Raw genomic sequence first — 8,833 nt, forward strand, 5'->3', positions numbered from 1 at the left:
GGGACATAGTCCGTAAGGTACTATTGCGTGAGCATGACTATGTCAGGCTGCTGCTTGACTAGTCTGTGCGACAGCTCTCCCAACTTTGGCACAAGCCCCCAGATGTTAGTATGGATGACTTTCCAGCGTCAAGAAGGCTGGGTTTGCCGTTGTAGTTTCCGGTGCCTAGGTTGATGCCGTCCTGTTTCATTCCTTATTGACTTTGTAGTAGTTTGATACAGCTGAGTGGCTTGAAAGACCATTTCTGAGGGCATTTAAGAATCAACCACATTGCTGTGCATCTGATGTCTCATGTAGGCCAGTCCAGGTAAGGACAGCTGATTTCCTTCCCTAAACCATAGGGTTTTTAAGACAATTGACAATGGTTTCATGGCGATCACTAGACTAGCTTTTAATTCCAGATTTATTAATTGAACTCAAATTCCACTTTCTGCCTTGGTGAGAATTGAACCCATGTCCCCAGAGCAATACCCAAGGTCCCTGGGATACTAGACCAGTGACAATACCACTACGCCATCGCCTCCCCCATTAATTAATTAATGACCTCATAGCGAAGGTGCCCCTAGGCAGCAGTGATCATATGATTGAATTTTACATTCAGTTTGAGGGAGAGAAGAGTGAGTCTAAGACTAATATTTTAAATTTAAATAAGGGCAATTATGAGGGCGTGAAAGCAGAACCAGCAAAAGTGAACTGGCAAAGTAGGTTAAGGGATAGGTCAATAGAGATGCAGTGGCAGACATTTCTGGGGATATTTCAGAATACACAGAATAGAGACAGTCCAACAAGAAAGAAAAATTCCAAGGGGAGGGCCCACCATCCGTGGTGAACAATAGAAGTTAAAGATAGCATTAAACTTAAAGAAAAAGCATATCATTGCGCAAAAATGGGTGGCAGGTCAGAAAATCGGACAGATTATAAAATGCACAAAGAATGACTAAAAGATTAATAAGGAGGGAAAATTCAGAGTACGAGAGAAAGCTGGCTAGAAATATAAAAACAGATAGTAAAAGTTTCTACAGATATCTAAAAAAGAAAAGAGTTGACAAAGTGAGCGATGGTCCTATAGAAAGTGAGTCTGGGAAATTAATAATGGTAAATAAGGAGATGGCAGATGTATTTAACAGGTATTTTGCATCGGTCTTCACCATGGAGGATATAAGTAACATCACAGAAATAGCTGCAAATCAGGAAATGGAAGGGAGGGAGGAACTCAAGAAACTATTCACCAGGGATGTAGTACTGAGCAAATTGTTGGAGCTGCAGGCTGACAAGTCCCCGGGTCCTGATGGACTAAATGCTAGGGTCTTTAAAGTGGCTAGTGAGATAGTTGATGCATTGGTTTTAATTTACCGATTATGCACACTACAGCCTGCCGGACAGAACATTGAGTTCAATCATTTCAGAGCATGACGGGCCCCCCATTTCACTTTTATTTTTAGTTATTTTTAGTTATTTTTTTGTTTATTTTGTTTTATTTCATCTTAGTTTGTTCAGTTTGCTTACCCACTGTTTTTTTTTCATGTTTGTACTTGTGGCTGTTCAGTTTTCAGTCCGTTAACAATCTATCTGTACTAATGCTTTGTCTTTCAACACACAATTAACATATTGTTTGCCTTTGCTCCATGACCTTCTGGTCGGTTATTCTCTGTGACCTTGTCGTATCTACACCTTCTTTGTTATCTCTTACCCCACCCCCGCTTTACTTGCTTAAAACCTTTCACATTTCTAATACTTGCCAGTTCTGAAGCAGGGTCACTGACCTGAAACGTTAACTCTGCTTCTCTCTCCACAGATGCTGCCAGACCTCCTGAGTATTTCCAGCATTTCTTGTTTTTATTTGTGCTACTCCTGAGCCAAGGCTGACATTGTGGCTGTATTTCAAATTCATTAAATAATTTCTAATGTTGTAATGAAATGGCAATGGAAAAATACCGAACTAAAGTCTTTACTTAAATACATTTGAATATTTAATATCTATTTTTTCATATTTAATTATAAATGACATTTTTCCTCACTTTTGAGACACTTTGATTTGTACTGATTACTGAACGCAGAGAAACTGGCTTGGAGGACAATTTTACAAACTAGCCTTTTTCCTTTACAAAATATTTGCGCGCACAAGTAGAACAACAGCCAGGTCTTTGAGAAAGACAAAGCTTTAAAGTTTTTCTTCTGTGCATCGAACAGCTGGCCTCCATTTGCCCTTCTCCATAATATGACAGATTATATAACATACTACGCATTGCCATATCAGACATTTTACTGGCACATTAGAATTTTAATCCACTGCCTTTTACACACTGTCCAGCATAGACAATTGTAATTTGAAGATTACTAAAGCAGCCGGAGTTCACTGTAATTTTTACCTGTCCGTTAACTTAATCGTATCAAATAGATGAGCATCTCCAAGCCACTTAGTTTCTCTCCTGACAACACAACCATTTGCAGTGAATTCCTTAAAATAGTAACTTTGAAATAGTGATAAGCATATTTCCCCCCTTCACCTGCATTAATATCTCACTTATTCTTGATTACATGACCATGATAAATTTACTGTAGAGGCAAATGTCTTTGCAAATGGGTTCATGAATGTCCTCCGCCACCTAGAGAATATTTTCCCTAGTGTTAAAATTAAGTAATCAACTGTAGCATGGAAACAGATGAACCACATTTATTTTAGTCTTTTTCAATTATGCAGGATATATTTGTAGACTACCCAACACCAACCTCATCAATAACCACAATGTCCCTAATGTAATCCAATTTGGTTTCAAGGCCAACCATTTACAGAAGTATGTGAGGAGGCAACAGGAAAACTTAAATTTCAGACTTGTCTATCTCCATATCTGCACAAGAATGTCTCCTTACACATGCACAATAATCTACAGTAATTGATACAAGAGTTCAAAACTAAAGGAATCAAAACTAGCTCACATCACTTCTTAAAATGAATTTCAGGAAATCCTTATGGATATCTAATCCCTGCAAAATGTCAAAGGCTGTCCTTAAAAGTTTGCTGCAAGCAAAGAATAATTCTAGCCTAAAGTTTACTGAATAATTAGAACTCGGGACATAAACAGGAAATGTCATTCTTTTGAAGCAATGCCTAACTGAAAAGAAACACTAGTATTCTCCTCAGGGGCCCGTACATACAACTACTGCACAGAATTCAGATTTGATCTTGGAATATAGGCATTATAGCAAAAAAGCTACTTTGAGTGAAACCTGAAAGGACTACAAAAACCAACTCTATCCAACCTTCTCTGTCACCAGTTTTTAAGTTTCAAATTGTTCCATTTTTTGAAAGTGGCTCCAAAATTTGAATTCAAATTTTCAAATTTTGGGTTGCCAGAATTTTTATCAATTTAATACAAGGAAAATGTGAAAGACAAAGCACTCAATATCACTTCTCACCAAATTTTAAGATAGAAGGCCAGAGAGGCCTTTCCCCATTAATCCAAACATTTCCACTGCAATCCAGCAGGGATGGAAGCACAGTGGCAATGTTACTGAACCAGTAATCCAGACGCCTGGACTAATACTTCAGAGACCAGAGTTCAAGCTGGGGAATTTAAATTCAAATAATTAGTAAATCTCGAATAAAAAGCCAGTGTCAATAATAATGATCATGAAACCCATCTGGTTCACTAATGTCCTTCAGGGAAGGAAATCTGCTCTCCTTACCCGATCTAGCCTACGTGTGGATCCAGACCCACAACAATGTGGCTGACTCTTAACTGCCATCTGAAATGGCCTAGCAAGCCATTCAGTTGCATCAAACCTCTACAGAGAAGGCAAATAAGAATAAAACCAGACGGACCACTTGGCATTGACCCAAGCACCAGAAATGACAAATGCACAGACAGTCCATTGACCGTTCAAAATCCTTCTCACAAACATCTGGGGACTTGAGCCAAAATTGAGAGCAGTGTCCCACAGACAAGTCAAACAACAGCCCAAAATAGACACTCTCACTAAATCATAACTTACAGCCAATGGACCAAACTCCTCTATGGACAAACCCGGAGGTGGCGGCACAATGGTATACAGTTAGGAGCGAGTGGCCCTGAGAGTCCTCAACATTGACTCCAGACCTCATGAAGTTTCATGGCATCACTCAAACAAAGGCAAGGAAACTCCTGTTGATTACCACTTACTTCCTCCATGTTGGACACCATTTGGAAGGAGGACTGAGGGTAGCAAGGGGACCAAAATGTACTGTGGGTAATAGAACATCACCAAGAGTGGCTAAGTAGTACCAATGCCAAACAAGCTGGCTGCGTCCTTAAAGACATAACTGCCAGACTGGGCCTGCGGCAGGTGATGACAGAGGGAAAAACCTACTTCACCTCATCCTCACCAATCTACCTGTTGCAGAGGTAGCTGTCCATGACAGTACTGATAGGAGTGACCACCGCACAATCCTTCTGGAGGCGAACTCCCAGCTTCACTCTAAGGACATCCTCCATTATGTGGTGTGGCATTACCAGCAAGCCAAATGGGATATATTCAGAACAGATCTAGCAGTTCAAAACTGGGCATCTATAAATCGCTGTGGGCCATCGGGGTAGCATAATTACATTCAACCCACAATCTGTAACCTCATGGCACATATCCCTCGCTCTACCATTATCAAGCTAAGAAACTAACACTGGTTCGATGAGGAGTGGAGGACAGCATGCCAGGAGCAGCACCAGACATATCTAAAACTAAGGTGGCTACCTGGCGAAGTTACAGCACAGGACTACATGCATGCTAAACAGCATAAGGACCATGTTATAGACAGAGCTAAGTGATCTCACAACCAAAGGATCAGATCAAAGTTCTGCAGTCCTGCCAGATCCAATCGTGAAAGGTAGTGGACAATTAAACAACTAACCAGAGGAGGAGGCTCTGCAAACATCTCCATCCTCAATGATGGGGATGCCCAGCACGTCGGTGCAAAAGACAAGGCTGAAGCATTTGCAACCATCTCCAGCCAGAAGTGTCGAGTGGATAATTCTATCTCATGCCTCCTTTTGAAGTCCCCACCATCACTGATGCCAGTCTTCAGCAATTTGATTCACTCCACATGGGGCACGAGGTAATGGGATCCGGAGTGCAGGATTTGCTTCCTTTTCTTTCCTTCTCTGCTGCCGTTCTGCCTCATCATTAAGGCATTTGGACTCAATGCATGATGAAGGTTGATGGACACGTTATCGCCATTTTGAATGACTGAGTGAAGCTTGCTGCCAGTCATCAATGTCAATGCTGCTGCCCCTCCCCTGGAACGTTGACCATTTGAGAGTTGAAAAAAAAAATAGGACCTGGCGGGGAGAGGATTTCCGGCGTCCGGTCCATCAAAGTTGGCTTGGCAGGAGTTTTGCCTGAATGCGTGTGGAGCTGGCTTCAAGAAGGACACTAGCATTTGTTCAACGGTCCTCCTATTGAATCCGGAGGATGTGGCGGAGGCATTGCTGATGGAATTTCTCTAGAACTCTATATCTCACTGATACACAGTCCAGGTCTCACTGCAGCACAAGAGTGTGGTGATAACAACTGCTCTGTACGAGGACTTTCATTGACTTGTGGAGATCTTTGTTGTCAAACACTTGGTGCCGTGGTTTGTAGAAGGTTGAGCTGGCGCAGCTGATCCGTTGTTGAACCTCATTAATCTTTTGAGAGGTGGCTGTCAAGGTATGGGAAGTGCTCAACATTTTCCAAAGTCTCTCCTTCAACATATATGGTGTGGGTTGATATAAAATAAAAACAAGAAATGCTGTACTCAGCAGTTCTGGCAGCATCTGTGGAGAAAGAAGCAGAGTTAACGTTTCAAGTCAGTGACCCTTCTTGATATGAGTTTTGTTTTGCCAACATTCAAGGACAGGCAGAGTCTCTTGTATGCAGAACTGAAGACATCAGGAGTGGCTTGCAAATCTGGTGCAGAGTGGGCAACACTGAAGTTATCCGCAAACTGTAGATCATGCATGTCTATGGTGGTCCGGTTAGTTTTGGCATGGAGGCAACTGAGGTTGAAGAGTTTTCTATCTAGGCAGTATTTAATGTTCACACCAGAGGGCAGCTGATCTCTGATGAGGTGAATAGCCAATGTCAGGTAGATTGTAAATAGTATGGGGGCTATCACATCGGCTTGACGCCGGTCTGGATTTTGAAGGCACCTGTTTGTTGTAGTCAAATGATCATGGAGCAATTGCAGGATTGTGAAGAAGTTTCTTGGACATCCAAATCTTTGGAGCACAATCTACAGAGCCTCACAATTTACTGCATCAGATGCTTTGGTCAGGTCGATGAATGCAATGAAGAGTTCCTGGTGTCGTTCAACACTTTTCTTGAATTTGTCGGGCAACAAAGACCATGTCGGAAGTTTCTCTGGAAGGTCTAAAGCCACACTGTGCCTCTGGGAGGAGTTCCTCAGCCACAGGAAGTCAGTGATTCAAGAGAATGCATGTCCAGGAAATACCTTGTGTCACAGAGAGTCCATATTTGTGGCTTAAACTTGAGAATTTATTTTTTTTTAAACTAAAAAGGATTTCAGTGGACATTGAAACATCTGGAGATAGCTGAACTTTATGGATGCTTTCAATAAAAAAGCAAGGTCAGCAAGAGGTTCCTGGTTTTGACCAGTAAACCAATACTAGAAACCAGTAGGGGGTTTGACCCAAGAGCTACCCTTTGGGTGACATGAGAGAATTTATGACTTAGCAAGTGACATGTTTCTGGAAAATTTTGGTTTCATTTGGAACTGTTTTAAAAGCCAGTGGATTTGGACTAAAGCAGGCAATTGGAATTTGATTTGGACCTGCCAGGAGATCAGAAGAACCACCAGACAGGTATTATCTCTCTGTAAAGAATCTTTGCTCTTGAAAAGAAAAAGCTTGTATGAAGTGGTACTTTTGCCTCCTGCATTTTTGAAGAAACCCTGAACTTGCAGAAACCTTGCATCTTTAAAAGGACTTTTGCATCGAATGTGAGAACTGACCCCTGATGCTACACCCCTGATGAAAGACCTATGCGAAGCCTTCTACAGTTGAATTTCTTTGAACGTCTACCCAACACAGACTGTTCATCAACCTCGCCAGGAAAGATTTTGAGTGGCATCCAACTATTCAACTTTGGGACACCTCGCCAAACTAAAGAAATTCCTTCCATATCATTGCAGTCTAAGTTTTGTTTTTCCTTTTATTCATTTGAAACAGCTGTAAACCAAAATTCCTTTTTTCCCCGTTAACCAATTTTTGGATTTATGTGCGCGTGCATGGGGACTATGGGAAAAATAATGGAGCTCTAACATCTCAATTTGTATATATATTTACTTCATTACTGGTTAAGACTTAGTTTTATAATAAATGGTTAATTTTGTTGTTTATTAAAGAAACCTGGTTGGTGTACTTTATTCGGGGGACAAATATCTAATTGACTGTTTTGGTAAGTGCGAAAATTTATTAATATGCTGTGACCTGTGGAGAAGTGGGACTGAATTAACAGTGCATTACTCCCGCCTTGGTCATAACACTTGATAGTTTCCACAGCATGATTAATCTCCTTTCTGGAAGATTTTTGTCACATTCCTGAATTCGGGGTGGGGGAAAAAAAAAAAAGAGTCCTTTTACCTACCAAATCTGCAGGATGAGTGCATGGTGTCCTGATGTGAGCAAAAGTCCACCAACTTTGAGAACCTCAGCTGGAATACCACCGTGGCCTCAGGCTTTGTTGTTTTTCATCCATTTGATTGCTTGTTAAAACTCTCCCATTGATGGTGGTTCCCACATAGATTCGACCACAGGGTACTGGGGGATAGCCTGGAGAGTATAAGCTGCCACTGTGGATTCTCAGTGGAGGAGTTGAAGGTGTTCTTTTCAGATTTGAAAGATGGCACTGTCACCCTTAAGAGAGGCCCCATCCTGTGAGCGAAGGGGATTTTGCGCATTTGACCTTGGTCGAGAGATGGCCCTAGTGCCTTCAAAAAAGCTTTGCAGGTCATGGTCAGCATATTGTTGGATCTCTCGGACTTTCTCCTCCCACCACTTGTCCTTCATCTTCCAGGTTTGTCTTTGAGTATCAACCTTGAGCTGTTGGAATGCTGCCTTCTTGACTTGCAACCTTGGATTGTTCTGCCAGGCAATGAAGGCTGCTCATTTTTGTTCCAGGTCACATATTTCAGCGTTGTTTTCGTCGAACCAGTCCTGGTGGCAACGATGCTCGAACCAATGGTTTGGGCACAGGAGTCGAGTACAGCTGACTATTTGTTCCCACTGTTCCGAAATGGAGTTGGATGCATGAAGATTTCCAGATTGGTTGCGAGCTACACTTGGAATTGCTCTCTTCGGTCGGGCTGCTTTCGAGCTAAGACATTGATCTTCTTTCTTTTAGACTTTTGGGTCTTGGGATGTCTTGGTACGCGGTGGACGTACATCACCGATTAAACAAATCAATGATCTGTCCAGCAGGCATCAGTTCCCCTCATGGATCAAGTGATGACTATATCACTTATATCTTTGACTCAAACAATGACATAATCCAGGAGGTGCCAGTGCTTCGATCTCAGATGCCTGTATATGGTTTTGTATTTGCCCTTCTGGCAGAAGAGGGTGTTTGTTATAGCGAGGCCGTGTTGAGTACTGTTACGACCAGGGAAGAAATGTGTCTAGGGGTCTTTTGCTGTCTTTACCTGGTCTTATTGTAACAAGGTTTAATTTTAAACACACAGTGTATTGAGCTCCCCCTTTGTGAATCCTTGTTCACAACTTTCCAATTATAAGGCAAAGAAATGAGCACAAACAGGCTTTCTTTGGTTTAAAGATGATGAAATTTATTAAACTTTAAAGAACAA

At 41.7% G+C, this 8,833-nt stretch overlaps 1 protein-coding gene across 3 annotated transcripts in view; it reads right to left on the reverse strand.

Moving 5' to 3' along the window:
* Nucleotides 1–8,833, reverse strand: part of LOC137369804 (focal adhesion kinase 1) — a 717,355-nt gene that overhangs the window by 695,117 nt on the left and 13,405 nt on the right. The gene's annotated exons all lie outside the window — the stretch shown is intronic.

Source organism: Heterodontus francisci, chromosome 5 (genome assembly GCF_036365525.1).
Source record: "Heterodontus francisci isolate sHetFra1 chromosome 5, sHetFra1.hap1, whole genome shotgun sequence".
NCBI lineage: Eukaryota > Metazoa > Chordata > Chondrichthyes > Heterodontiformes > Heterodontidae > Heterodontus > Heterodontus francisci.